This window comes from Parambassis ranga, unplaced genomic scaffold (assembly GCF_900634625.1).
Source record: "Parambassis ranga unplaced genomic scaffold, fParRan2.1 scaffold_129_arrow_ctg1, whole genome shotgun sequence".
In the NCBI taxonomy this organism is placed as follows: Eukaryota; Metazoa; Chordata; class Actinopteri; family Ambassidae; genus Parambassis; species Parambassis ranga.
In genome coordinates, this window is record NW_021144707.1 from 51,180 (window position 1) to 65,533 (window position 14,354).

At 41.2% G+C, this 14,354-nt stretch overlaps 1 pseudogene; it reads right to left on the minus strand.

The window, feature by feature from the left end:
* Positions 1–8,351: 8,351 nt before the first annotated feature.
* LOC114429400 (interferon-induced GTP-binding protein Mx-like) lies at positions 8,352–13,745 on the minus strand (annotated as a pseudogene).
* Between the last annotated feature and the right edge of the window lie 609 nt (positions 13,746–14,354).

Sequence of the window (14,354 nt, forward strand, 5' to 3'; positions counted from 1 at the left end):
TTTTCCCCAGTATGTGAGAGGGTCGCCTCCTTGCGCCTTCGGGTTGGGGAGAGGTCTCTCACTGTGGTTTCGGCATATGCGCCGAACAGCAGTGTAGAGTACTTGACCTTCTTACAGTCTCTGGAGGGGTGCTGGATGGTGACCCGACTGGGGACTCTGTCATCTTGCTGGGAGACTTTGACGCCCACATGGGCAGCGACAGTAACACCTGGAGAGGCGTGATTGGAGGAACAGCCTCCGTGATCTGAACCCAAGTGGTGTTTTGTTATTGGACTTCTGTGCTGGGCATGGTTTGTCCATAACGAACACCATGTTCGAGCACAAGGTTGTCCATCAGTGCACCTGGCACCAGGACACCCTAGGCCAGAGGTCAATGATCGATTTTGTAATTGTGTCATCTGATCTCCGACCGTGTGTTTTGGACACTTGGGTGAAGAGAGGGGCTGAGCTGTCAACTGATCACTACCTGGTGGTGAGTTGGTTCTGTTGGCGGGGGAAGAGGCTGGGCAGGCCCAAACGTACTTCACCCTGGGTACCTTAAGTCTCTGGTGTTGTGGGGCTGTCTTGGCTGACACGCCTCTGCAACGTCGCGTGGCAATCGGGGGCAGTGCCGCTGGACTGGCAGACTGGGGTGGTGGTGGTCCACCTTTCAAAAAAGGGGGACCGGAGGGTGTGCTCCAAGAACCATGGTAACTATTTACTATTATTTACCCTGTTCATCCCAGCCAATACGTCATGTGGGCTTGTACTGCTTGTGTTCCGCTATCTTTTGATTTTAGTGATGAATATTTGAATAGATTGGTTAAAGTAAAAATAAATATTGCAGGGTGTTAAAGGTAGGGTAGGAGATTTCATTCTGATGCACTTTTTAACCACTGACAGAGCAGAAGCAGCTACAGAGTGCTGCTGTGGTGGCATGGTTCTTCCATACAGGTAGGCAGCTTTCACCAGGCTACGTTTGCTAACCTGATGCTAACATCATGCTAACAGGCTTTGATCGGCAGATTTCTGCGTTTTCAAAGCAGGTTTTATTCCATTTACCGGTTTTTTCCAAGCTCCTCTCTGATGATCAGGACAAACTTGATGTGGATACAAAGACTTTGTTCTTGTCGATGGTCATTATCATGGTCACGCCAGGGCTGCTAATCATACTACGTTGTCTCTGTGTTCTTGAAGCTGCGTCCTCAGCTCTGCTGAGGGAGAGCAGAGCAGCATCTTCTGTCATAGACCTGCTGCTGTTATCATTGTTCAGTTTACTGCTGCACTCTTTATGTCTTGCTGTAATTACTGTACATTGTGTAATTGTGATATTCTCTCCACAGCTCTGTGATCTTATGACCAGACGCTGCACCAGACCAGTCTTCACCTGCCTGAGGACAGCACGTGATAATAATGATCACTGATTTTGTTCTATCGTATATATGTAATGCATTTTATTAAATCCAAATACAGTAAACTGTTGCCAACATATCTGGTTTCATTATTTGTGCAGCTTTTTAAAATAACAAAGATTGAATATTTTCTGTAACAGACAACAAACACAGTTACAGCTTTTCAGTGAACAGATATTTATTCTCATGTATGACCAATCAAAAAAAAGAACAGAAGCACCAAACATGGTTAGAACCTGAAGAAAATAACAGGCCAGTTCTAGGTGTGGGACGCCTCCGTGCTATACAAGCCTGTGTGTGTCAGCATGAGGACGCACCAGTCACCAGGTTGTCCACAGCATCATCTGAGCCTGCAGCTCCCTCAGAAACAACAGCTGGCTGCACCTGCTGCAGGAGGACCATGGTAAGGAGGTCAGATGTCAGACTTGGTTCAGACGAAGCTCCGGCAGCTGATGGGTCTGCTCCAGGCTCAGGATTTGAATTCTGACCTGTCAATCAGTAAACAATAAACATTTATATATTGTCAATAAACAGAGAGGCGGGAGTGTATTTTCAAATTCTGGCTGTTACTCACTGAGTTTTCAAGATCTCCTACCCTACCTTTAAACCTGGTCTGGTAAATGACATGGTCATTCGTTCAGCAAGACCAAAAGAAGAAGAGTGGGAGAGGGCATCAGGTTAGTATTGTTAAATAGAATAAGTTAATAACGTCAGTAAGATAATAAAACAATAATCTGCTAAATGAAAGGATAAATGTTTTTTTCATCTTATATTGTATGCATTTTATCTGTCAATCAGTCAAAAAATGTCCAAACTGGATTTGTTTTTATTCACAGAAAAGCCCTCTACTATTACTACTACTATGTACTATTCATAATCTGTTGTCTTTTTTTATCTGTGGACCATTCGAACTTGTGTTATTCATAGGACCACCTTGTACAGGGGAGTCAGCTCACCTCTACCTGAGCTTTTCTCACTCTGCGTAGATGAGGTCTACCATGATTTTCCAAGTGATACAGCTCCATTAATACCAACTATGGCAATATCGAATGATGTACCTCTGGTTGACTCTATTTGGAAAAGTGCAAGAGGGAAGTGTGTAGTTGTTTTTGATCCACGGGGGCAGCCAGCGTTTGCCCTTGTAGAGGTTAAATGCCCAAATGTGACAAGTTATGTAGATTGCCCATATATTAAGATCCATGATGGCACAGAAACACTAAGGAAATCTCATCCTTACTTTTGGCAGATCCAGGGCCAAATGTTGATTCTGGACTTGACTAGTGTGATTTTGTGGTCTATGCACAGGAAAACCTTTTTGTTCAGAGGATACCCAGAGATAAGGAGACCACAGAAAAAAATCAAAGAAAAAGTTGACGGTTTCTTTTTTAACTTTACCTCCCCGCTTTCCTCGAAAAATAGAGCAAGCGTCCCACTGCAAACAGAAACATCTGTCTGAAGTTTAAAGGCCATTTCCAGTCATAATAAATGTTTGTCTCAGAAATCACCTCAAGCATGATCAGTTCATGTTGAATTATCATTACTGCCTCCTAATGTTTGGTTAAATTGGAGCTGTTTGTTTTACAGGTGTTCCTTCTGATGTTCCTGTGTCAGATGTACTACAATGTTACAATTTTATTGCACTAATGTGCATGCTTTGTCTGCCTATTTTTATGTATTTGTACTTATCTACAAATGAAATGAAATGATAAAGCACTGTCAAATGACTTTGAAGTAACAGGTCATGATTGCTCCTGAATAACACATAAGGCATATGTGTGTGTATAGGCCTATTGTCACTGTTAACAGCTGTGCCAGGGCTTCTAAAGCAGGACTGCTCAACTGGTGGGCCTGCAGGCCAAATTTGGCCCGCCAGCTTTTGTTTTGGCCTTACATGGCATTTGAAAATTTTAGAAAGACCTAACCCTGTTTTAACAACCCCCCTCTTTAGTGTTAGTTGATGTTAGAAAAATGTGGACTACAACTGTAAATGGAGAACAACTTTGTTTGGCACACCGAAAAATCAAATGCAACGCTCAGCCATGGATTACTAATCATAATACAGCCTGTTATGAAAGAGGATGGAAGGCTATAGGGATGTGTTGGAGCACCTGATAAAGTTGTAATTGTGTCATAGTAGTGGTTATTTAAAAATCAACTAAAAACACTAATGCAATGCCAGGATGAGTAGTTTTTAAATGTAAACATGTATACATGTCTTCATGGTGATGTGAAGTGCTTTGATGACAAGAGTTCCATTCACAGTGTGTCTTTGAACTTCTGTTATATACTGAGAGGAGACAGGCAACAAACACTGACAGAAGAAGTCTGCAAAGTCAACATGATTAAAAAGACGGGGAATTAGTTTACAAGGATCTCCTTGACCAGGAGCTTTTCTGTGACGCAGTCATCAAGGTGGAGGATGATGACTTTCCCATCCACAGAGTCATCTTGGCGAAGTACACTTACTTCAGGTGAACTGATTATCTCAATTTTGAATTAATGTGTTAGTAACCTTTACATAGGGAGACAAAAACAAGGATTTGATGTAGTTATGATGTGAGTGTTTGGAGATTATTCACTGATCTCCAATCTGCTAGCCCCAGGTGGGACTTGGATGATATGATATGTTTGACATGTTGACATTAAAGCATCTAATAGTGATTTCTCTCTCTATGGGCCGAAACTTATTTTATCCTAAACTTAAACTTGATGTATAGTTTAGAAGTCATACGTGATTAATAATAATAATAATGCATTGGTCTTATATTGCGCTTTTCTGCTCTGTTGGGCAGGCACTCAAAGCGCTTACATTGAGATGCATTATTCTTTCACACCACATTCACACAGTGGCAGTGGTAAGCTAACCAGTGGTAGCCACAGCTCCCCAGGGGGAGACTGACGGAGACGTGGCTGCCAAGGTGCGCCTACGGCCTCTCCGACCACCGCCGATTCATTCATACGCATTCATACACCACCGCACTGGAGGCAATGCGGGTAAAGTGCCTTGCCCAAGGACACACAACAATGACTAGGGAGGAGCTGGGGTCGAACCGCCGACCTTCCGGTTATTGGACAACCCTGCTCACCACTGAGCCACTGCTGCCCCTGATATGATGATTAGATAATGTTACAGCAATAAGATTAGACCTTTAACTAGACTGTTGAATAAAGTTACCCATAAATCCACCAGTGCCTTAGTGACTAATTTTAGTATCTGTTTTAAAAACTGAAATGCATAAAAGTGGTGTATAATGTTGTGGAAGTTTTTCTGTGTCTTTCAGAGCTCTCTTCACATGCTGGTCTAAACCTGACAAGAAAGTCTACAGTATCCCTGACCTATCCTCAGACATAATGAGTTTGCATACACGGGCTCTGTTAACGTAACAGAGTCCAATGCACGGAGGCTTTTCATGGCAGCTGATTCCCTTAATATAGTGGAGCTGTTGCAAATATGCTGCAACTTTTTTGAAAAGATGCTCTGCCCAGACAACTGCATTGGCATCTGGCAGTTCACAAAAACTACCACGCCCCCTGAACTGCACCTCAAGGCTTTCCACTATGTCCTCAGTCACTTTGAGGAAGTGGTTTTTGGCGAAGAGTTCCTGCAGTTCTCGGCCCAGGATGTCAGTGACATCATCAGCAGTGAAGACCTCAATCTGAGACAGGAGCCAGCTGTGTTTGAGGCCATCATTCGGTGGATCACACATGAACCTCAGGAACGAGAAGGGTATGCAGATCTTCTCTTGTCAAAGGTACTTTATATTATACTTTATAATTTTCATATTATATGTTAATCTATTTCAAGACAGTGACTGAAGCCAACCTCAGCCCAATAGAGGGTTATCAGTTATTAGATGTGCTCCATGTCATGATGATGGCCAGTACAGCCATCCTTTACCCTGTTTATAGGCCAGAAGGTGCAATATCATCTATTCTGATGAGTGATAAATAGAAAGCAACACAGACTACCTGAGTGACGCATTGTGCTCATGTGCATGCTGGTCTTCTGGGTAACTCTGAAAATGGAGGAGAATTTATGCAAATCATCTTTTCCAAAACCTTACCAAGCATTTGTGGTGTGACAACCTACCTATGAAAGAGCAAAACATGAAAATATAAGAAAACAAAACAAAAGTTACTAAACCTCTTGTTAAAGCTGGGCGCTGGCACAAGCATTTATAATAATTTATTATTATTAGTACAAGTACATAAACTAATGAGAAACATATACATGTAATGCTGACTATTTGCATACGCTTTGTGTGCAGGTTAATGGACGAATGAGTGGTCTCAGGCCTGCGACATGGACGTCGGCCGCGGCGTTCTGAGCTGCTGTGTGCTGTCTGGTCTTCCCAACATGGCCGACTACACTATCCCTGGTGATTTCTGTAAATCTTGTATAAATATGAATGAATAAATGTATAAAGTGATGTAACAATACTGTCACAGTACCTGGCTGTAAATGTATATCATCTGTTTATTCCACTCTTATGCAGTCTGCATGTATGTTTAAGGCTCGCAGTTATGCTGTACACATCTGGATTACTAGACCTGTCCCATCCACCATACAGTATGGTACTATTTGGGACAATGAGCTCTCTCTTACTTAGTGTCAATTACCTTTGAATTATAAAATAAGGCACTTTCTCCTCGGGAATAGGAGTGTACCATTAAAACCTTACTATTTAGTGTTTTAATGGTTAATTATAAATATGGTGGATATATCAACCACAAAATTACATAAAGTGGAAATAGATGGTTTAGACCTAATAGATGACAAATATAACAATACATGTACTTGATATATTCATTATATCCAGGTATACTCACTGATTCTTAAAGATTATAATAATTCTGAAATAGCATCTATTCGCACAAAATATTTAAAATTCCTAACTTCTCCAAAATGTAAAGAAGTCCACTTTAAAATTCTGAATAATATTTACCCTTCAAACGAACTTATGAAAAAATGGTTAAAATTGATGGTAGGAAACTGTTACATTTGTAAAACTAACTTATAAACAACTGAGCACATGTTTTATGAATGTGAAACTGTTCTGAACCTCTGGAAAGCTCTCCACGACACAATATCACTCAAATTTCCTAATGTTGACTTTTGGTCTTTTAAAAAAAATTCTAATTGGAGTAACCCACCTAGTAAAAACAACTGAGTTTCTAGTAAATAATCGTATTATTGTCACAAAATTTTACATAGGGTCAACTTTGTGGTGGCGCCACAGCCAGACTGTGTGACAAAGTGCTGCGTTTTTGATAACTTTTGGTCCCTAATGCCTTAGGAGTGACCAGACCAATTTTCAGGTGGATTGGACAAATCCCCTAGGAGGAGTTCGTGAAAGTGTGGGGAGTAAAAAATGCAAAATGGCGCAGTGTTTCCAAATGGCGGCCTTCCTGTGCATTTTAGAGGTTACCTCCAACAGACTATTTTTCTCGTCCAGAGGAGATACATATGTGTACCGATTTTCATGCTGTAGGTGAAACCGGGACCTAGATCATTCTAGGGGGCGCTGCTGAGCCATGTGGCCATGACGGCATATGATGATAAGGTGATATGAAAAGGTGCACAGGGGCTGCTGTCATTGTAGAGTAAGAGGCAGATGGGATTAATAAATCAAGAATCACAGCTGCTTTCTCTATGGTGGTGAAAGGTCAACTTTATGGCATTGCCCTGCCCACACGTTGTATCCACGCCTTCAGAACCATGTGACAAAATCTCAGGTCCATCAGAGTATTTCCCTAGGAGGAGTTTGTTCAAATACAAGGTGTGGAACATGGAAAAGCAGCCTGAACACAATTCATACTGGCAGTAGATATTCATTAGAATATCAATCTGTTCAGAATGACAGGCTCAGCATGCCTGATTTTTTTGTCATCCACATTGGATGAAGTATGAGGGAGATACAGCCACAAATACATCCATTTCCTGTGTGTTGGCAAAGGGTCAAATTCGTGGCGGTGTGCCACAGCCAGGCCGTATGACAAAGTGCTGCGTTTTTGACAACTTTTGGTCCCTAACTCCTTAAGGGCAAGTACACCAATTTTCAGCCCTATCAAGCAATTTCTCTAGGAGGAGTTTGCAAAAGGCAAAGTGAGAAAATTGGAACATGGCGAGGTTATTCTAATATAGCCGATGACCAAAGGCATGTTTGCTCGAGTGAGGAGATACATTTGTGTACCAATTTTCATGGCTGTAGCTGTTAAGCTGAATATTTTCAAATTCTAGGGGCCGCTGCAGAGCCATTTGGGAAGTCGCAGCAACAGTTTCAGATCACCATTTTCGCGAGCCTGACCTGTGTGCCGAATTTGGTGAGTTTTCGGGCACGTTCAGGGGGTCAAATGTACGTCAAATGATTGAATGAAGAAAAAAAAGAGAATAAACACTTGCATTTCAATAGGGCCCTTCGCACCACTCGGTGCTCGGGCCCCTAACAAGATGTCTTAGCTATTCTAATGATACCAGTTGCAGCTATTACTTGGGCTTCTTTTTCAATGTCTGTTTTTTGTCTCAGTTGGAATTAAGGAAGAAGCAATTCCATGTGCTTCTCAGTACCATACAGGAACTACAGCAGACTCTTGAGAGCCCAGCAGATAGTGGAGAATGAACATCAAGACATCTCGACTCACATTGACATAAAATATTTTTGATTTTTGTACGTATAATATATATATATATATATATATTATACTTTTGAATAAATGTGCCTTTTTCAAGCCTTGCCTTGTCCAGTATATTTTCCACATTGGAGACATGAGATGACAGCAAAATATTTACTGTATAATATCATTTATTTTCCAGCTGGAAGTGACTGTAGTTGTAATTTTAACAGTGGAAAGAAACACCTGATTATTGCTGACAGAGACCATGTCAATATACTTGGAATACTAGAATATCAAATACCAAAAACTGAACAAATACAAAACATAGGGGGATTAAAGTTTCTAACATTTCCTATGCAAATCCACAAGGGGGAGCTCAGGCACTTTTTTATACTGCTTTTGAGGTATATTTTAAGAGTCATGGCTCTCTATAGGCCAATAGAAGTTACAGCAGCTGGATTGTCTGGATCCTAAATGTAGTTGTTCCTGCTTTAATGCTGAACAACATTTAGCAGTAGTGATAGTGAAGTATAGTGAATTAGTATAGTGAATTAAAATAATAACACAAAAATAATTGTCTAAAATAGAAGAAATTTGTAACTGGTCTAAGCCTGTCAAAAAAAGACTCATGCTGGATGCTGCTGACTTCTAAAACTCCAACAGGTATGCACGGGCTTGCGTGAGGCGTTTGAGGCGACTCTGCAAAGTTGCCCGCTTGGTTCCAATGTCGGCATCCTCCTTCAGCCAGAATTCCAAACTCTCTTTGTCCTGAAGCATCTGCAGCATCTCCCTCTGCAGCTGCATGGCAGTCTCCTGCAGCATCTGGTAGCGGATCACCAGCGGGATTTGATCAGCTAGTCGCTGGCCAGCAATCTGTAGGAGAAAGTAGTAGTTTGACAGTCCAGTAGAATATTTTTGTTATCTGAACCACAGATAAAGGAAAATGATAGTGTGGTTCAGATAACAAAAATATCATTTAGAATCTAACTGATCACTTACTCTGTAATATGATTTTAGGTGCAGCGTCAGCTGCTGAAGTGTAGCGTCATTATCCATGCTGTACAGAATGACTCCGCCTAAAAACTTGTTGCCTTTAATTCTAAGATCATCCTCATCCTCCTCTTCTGACTCTCATTCAGGCTGCTGCTGTAGGTTCTGTCCTGGGAGTAAACAAGCAGCTCCATCTTGAATTGAGTTCTCAGCATGGATTCAGCTATGGACTCCTTTTCTTGTTTGATGGTTTCAATCTTTGCCTGGAAAACACAGAGCATTGCCAAAATGCCGTAAATGACACTTGCCTTGTTAACAGTGACTCAAATTGTAAATGTTGCTGGACTCTCGAACAAGGGTACCTTGGCTGTTTTCATGAGGTTAGGAAATCCAGTGAAGCTGCTTTGGGCCAGTTGTATGAATGCCTTCTTAATAGCGTCTAGAGGACAATACGAACACATACTACTGCTTAGTCTACTTCAGCACAGCCTGCATAAATCTCAAATCTTTCTCTCTTTCACAGATGCAGAACAAAAAGCGCAGCATGTATAGGGCCCTATAAAATCCGTTTTAATTTTTGGGAATTCCGTTTTTTCTGTTTTAATTTGGGGGAAATCTGTTTTTCACAGTATAATTTTGGGGACCCAATTTTTGACCTTATTTTACTACCAAAAGCATTGTGTTTTTAATGTAAATGACTAAATTAAATAGAAACTTAAACTTAAATAATAAACTTAAATTTATTGAAGTGACGTTTTCCTCAATATGGTAACATACAGTAGTGCATCAAAAACAAGCAGCAAGTGATAAAACTTTTGTTGACTTATTATAAAACAACCAAACATTTTAAACTTCTTCAAGGAGAACAAGTTATTTCAGCTGTGGTTAGTCCCTGTGAGCTACCCTCTACAAGCTTCCCACCTACTCACCTAATCTGTGCAACATCTATTAATATGTTCTCTTGTATCTTTATTGGTAGTTTTACTTTATACTGTATATTTTTTTTTATTTTGTCCTACTTTTAATTCTACTGTGTCTGTGCCGTTGCAGTAACGTAATTTTCCCACTGTGGGACAATCTTAATTTTTAAATAATTTTCCCTCAGTGATAAATAAAGTTACTCTGATTCTGACCAGAGACGTCACCACTGAAATACATGATTGATAGCCTCTGTGTGTTGAGCTCAGTGAGTGTCTGTCTCTCGTCTGTGAGAAGCTCCGCACACAGGCCTGTCCAGTAGTTAGTATCTTAAGTCTTAAGTTTCCAGTCGACCAGAGTGTTGACAGAATCTGTAAAACAACAGTTCACGTGGCGCACAGAAGTTGTTCAGGAACCGCTCGGCTCTGTACTGAGGGGCACAGCGGTTCGCAATTTTTTTCCGGTGACACAGACAGATCTGTATGTAGCCACTTCGCCATGGTTACAGTGTTTTGAAAGGGGAGGGGCTCAGTCTATGGAAAGGGATTCTTGTGCCACCCGGATTAACTTCTCTCTGTGCAGTTTTCACCAGACATACGTTCCTCTTACACACAAAAACAGCACTACAGTGAAATTATGTCAAATTTCGCGATAAAATGTAAATTCCGTTTTAATTGGCCAATTCCGTAATTCTGTGAACGTGGAAATCATAGGGCCTTACATGTACTGCTTCATCAATATATATCAATATATACCTGCCACCTCCTTGAGTTTCCTGACAGACGGCTCTTCCAGTTGTTTGATCTGCTCCTTCACCATGACCTCAAAAGTCTTGTAATTGATGAACCCTGGCAGTTCTCTTCCACGGTACCGCATTTCATAATCAGCAACCTCTTTTCAATTCTGCTGTTAACTGCACCACACAAATGTATGTGTCATAGCTGCACTGATATATATGGCTGTGCACCAGATCGACATGATTTACTCACAGGTGCCTCCCGAGTGGTCCAGGTGTTCCTTCCACTTCCCAAACTCTCTTCGAAGCACACTGAAGACATTGAGCTTCTCTCCACATTTGAGTTCCTCTCCAGATGTAAGACTGATGGCATCATGAGTGAATGCTGTCACTTTCTGCAGTACACAAGTATTTTGTGTTTATTATTATACACATTTGTATACTCAAACATATGTATTTATGTAAATGTAATAAAGGATTTTACGTCAATGAGAAAGATGAGTCTCTCAGCTGCATCAGATGGGGGTCCATTGCCACATCTGTCCAGCTCTGCGTGAGTCTGTTCTAGTTCTCGTCTATCTGGTGTTGCAGTCTAGGCAGAGAATTCTGTATATTGCACAACTGGTCAATCATCTGATAACTAATAGTCAATTTTTAAACAATAGGAAGAATGTTACCTCAATGTGATTGACCAGCTCAAGTGTAAGTTTCTCAGCCAGTTTGGGAACAGTAGCATGACCTTCATTGTAGAGTGTACTACAGCAAGAATATAAATCTAAGTATATACTACACAAAACTTCACATTGTTTGTATAGTTTAAAAACATGAACTTACTGGAAATACACATGATCTTTGAAAAAGGCCTTCTCCCTTTCTGTTGCTTCAGTAAGAGACACCTTCTCGGTGATCTCCTGCTGGCCCCTGCACTTGACGATCATGTAGCCCTTCTTCAGTGGGATGATCTCATTATGCACAGTTTCAACCACTGTCTCTTCAGTTCCTTTGTCCACCAGATCAGGCTTGGTCAAAATACCTAAGACACAGAAGGCTAGCTAAGTAAGAGGGCTAAATTACTGAAGATTTGGGTGACCCTACTTCAAAATTTTTTGAACCTACCCAGAGTTCTCTCTCCATCCGGGTCCACCTGCTGCGCCATCTTTAAAGCCTCTGTGGTTGCTATGTCCACATTGCATGGAACAACCACCAGGCTGATGGTCTCTTGTTTAGTGATGAACTTCTGAATCAGTCTCTTTATCTGAAAGTGAAAATCATATAGTGTGTATAATAGTGAAGTGTTTCTACATAGCAGTAAGTACTGGCCAATACTGGACGTTTTTTATGAGACAGTGGGAAACAAAAGACTCAGGCCTTTGTAGATTTGTATATAGATTAATCCTAATAATGCAGACATTCACACCCCCTACAACTTGGATTACTGAATGAATCTCTCTTTTGTCTTTTTAGAATAAAATATGTCTAATTAAGTGTACTACTACTCTGCATACTTGAAACACCTCCTCCAAGTGTGCAGCTAGTAGTATACAAATACACATCTATGCAGCTAAAGATAAATGATGACTCAACATTTTGAAGATCTCTCCATCATTGGAAATTAAATGAAATAAAATAAACCAGTCTGTAAGAAACCAGTTAACAGTATTTGTGCACTGAACAAGCTTACCTGATCACCAATGTTCTCTGGTTGTCCCTTTATAGCCACCCTGGCGATGCCAGGCAGGTCAATAAGGGTCAAGTCTGGAACATCAGGGGAGGCAATCTCCAGACTGATGAGGTCTTCGCTGATCCCCACTCCGACCCCAGCTATTTCATTCTGAGCTGAAGATGGAGGACACAGTTCTGATCAACTAAACCTGACATATCCAGTAGCTGTATAGACATGTGTGTCTCTATAGTGACATTGAGTGATGGGGTGAATACTGTACCTTCTCTAATATTTTTCTCCACCTCTGCAGGATTCTCTATCTCCTCCTCATAGCCCTGGTAGCTTATCTTCCCAAACCACTCCTCTCCTTCTTTCTTTCTCTTCATCTTCAGTTCCAGAGGGCATCTTGTTACAATGCCTGGAGAAAGATGAATGAATGAACAGTCTGTGGGAGTCAGTGTGTATAAAGAAAAACAGTTAATAACAGATCTCAATAAATAAATGACTAATCTACCAATCTGTTTCCAAATATGGCACCCCCTTCTATGCCACACTCATCTTTTTGTGTACAAAACCATTATTGTATTAATAGTTAAATATTAAAGTCAGAAAGAGTGTGCTGTTATCCCAGCAGAACTTATTGTACATGGTGGCGCTAGCGCGAGGTGCTGCTGACATCATAGTACTAAACTGACTCCCTGTGCCAAACTTCACAACTTTCCCGCAGACGGTTCTAATGGCTGCCATAGACATCCCATACACACACAATCCCTCTGGCGTTAGGGGGCGCTCCGGAGCCATTTCTCAGGGCAACAAAGTTTGGTTTGAGCATCTTCGGGCCACCAAAAATGCGACCACTAATATAATAATGATAATCTAATTACATGTATTATACGTGGCCTACTCACACTGCACCATAGTGAACTTGCATTAGGTTTTTTGTAGCCCTAAACTTGTTAGGCACTTGTTAGACCTGATGTACAGGATGTGTTCGCAGAAAAATGCTGTTTTTATGCAGGTTGCTGTAGGTTCAGTCAGTCAGTTTTCTTAAAATTATGTTTTGTTTTTCCTTACCTATGCCTTTATTTAAATTCAGTCACAGTCACATGGATGGATGAATAGAGACGGAGATAACTCACCACTCCCTCTTGGCAGAGACACCCCGGACAGCGCCTCCAGCACCGAGCTCTTCCCCGAGCTTTGGTCTCCTATCACGGCGATGGCAGGCAGCGCCAAGTCCTTCTCTACACCCAGAGAGCGCAGAGAGTCAATGAGGTCAATGCAGGGACGCACTTTCTCCTCATACTGCTGGTTCAAACTGTTCATGGCGGCAAGTTAACTAGTGAGACACCAGTGAAGTCGCTCACAGCCTGTGGTCAGAAGCACAGAGGGTAGAATCAGAAAAGCTGGATGAAAGAGGAGGTGTCATGCGTTAGGTTTCGTTTCACTGCATCTGCGTGTGTGTCAGTGGCACAAGGTGTGTCAGAAATAGCAGTGGAAATGCAGCATACTTCATACAGTATCAAACTATCGCTGTTTGCTGAAGCAGCCATCAATACAGCAGGCCTGTAGCTGCACTCATATGATCTTTATGTGAACAGGCATCGTGACATCATGATGAAATGAACCGAGCCCAGATCAAACGTCCAGTTAGGTTTGTTTCTTGACAGATTCCAAACATTGTCTCCATCATTGCAGCTTCACCAGCCTCACCATCAGAGGGAAAAAGAGGATAATTTAAGAAATATGTTATAACAGTCTTATTTTTAACTCCTATATAAACATCTGTAAAGAACTATGATTTGTGTTGTGAATGATTACACAATTACATTGTCTTTTGTAAGTACTTAGCTACTAGTAGCTAGTTTGTTTACAAATGACAGAATAAGGACAGGATAATTAAGACTAAATTACATACCATGTTTTCTTTTACCAGGACTTCACATTCTTCATTCAGGTACACACACAGGGCTTTGATGATGCACTGTCCTCTGACATCAATGGCATCAGTCTAACTAAGTGAGACAGTAAAAAATAAAAC